This window comes from Ipomoea triloba, chromosome 3 (genome assembly GCF_003576645.1).
Source record: "Ipomoea triloba cultivar NCNSP0323 chromosome 3, ASM357664v1".
Lineage (NCBI taxonomy): Eukaryota > Viridiplantae > Streptophyta > Magnoliopsida > Solanales > Convolvulaceae > Ipomoea > Ipomoea triloba.
Window position 1 is genome coordinate 3,949,842 of NC_044918.1, and position 447 is coordinate 3,950,288.

A 447-nucleotide genomic window follows, 5' to 3' on the forward strand; every position below is an offset into this window, starting at 1 on the left:
AAATATATATATATATATATATATATATATATATATATATATATATATATATATATATATATATATATATATATATGAAGTGAAATCTTGATGCCATCCCAATTATTCCTTTATTTTTTTAAAAAAATATTGTTTTCCTTACTGTATGTTGGGAAGTGCTTGAAAAATTCAGTCAACGAAAAACATTTTCTGTTAATAAAAATATGGTCATTTTTCATCGCACTCACAACAAGGTTTCCAACAGAAACTATTAAGTCTGATTTCAACATAAAATATATATTGCAAAATATAAGGCTTAACATTATATAACACGCAACATTGTAAATTTGTAATGGCCTCATAGACTAGAAACCTCGTATTTAGTTTTTTAAGAGAGAATAAAATATGGTAAATTAGTTAAATTAAAAAGCATTAATCTATGTAAATCTAGAGTAATGCATCCATTAA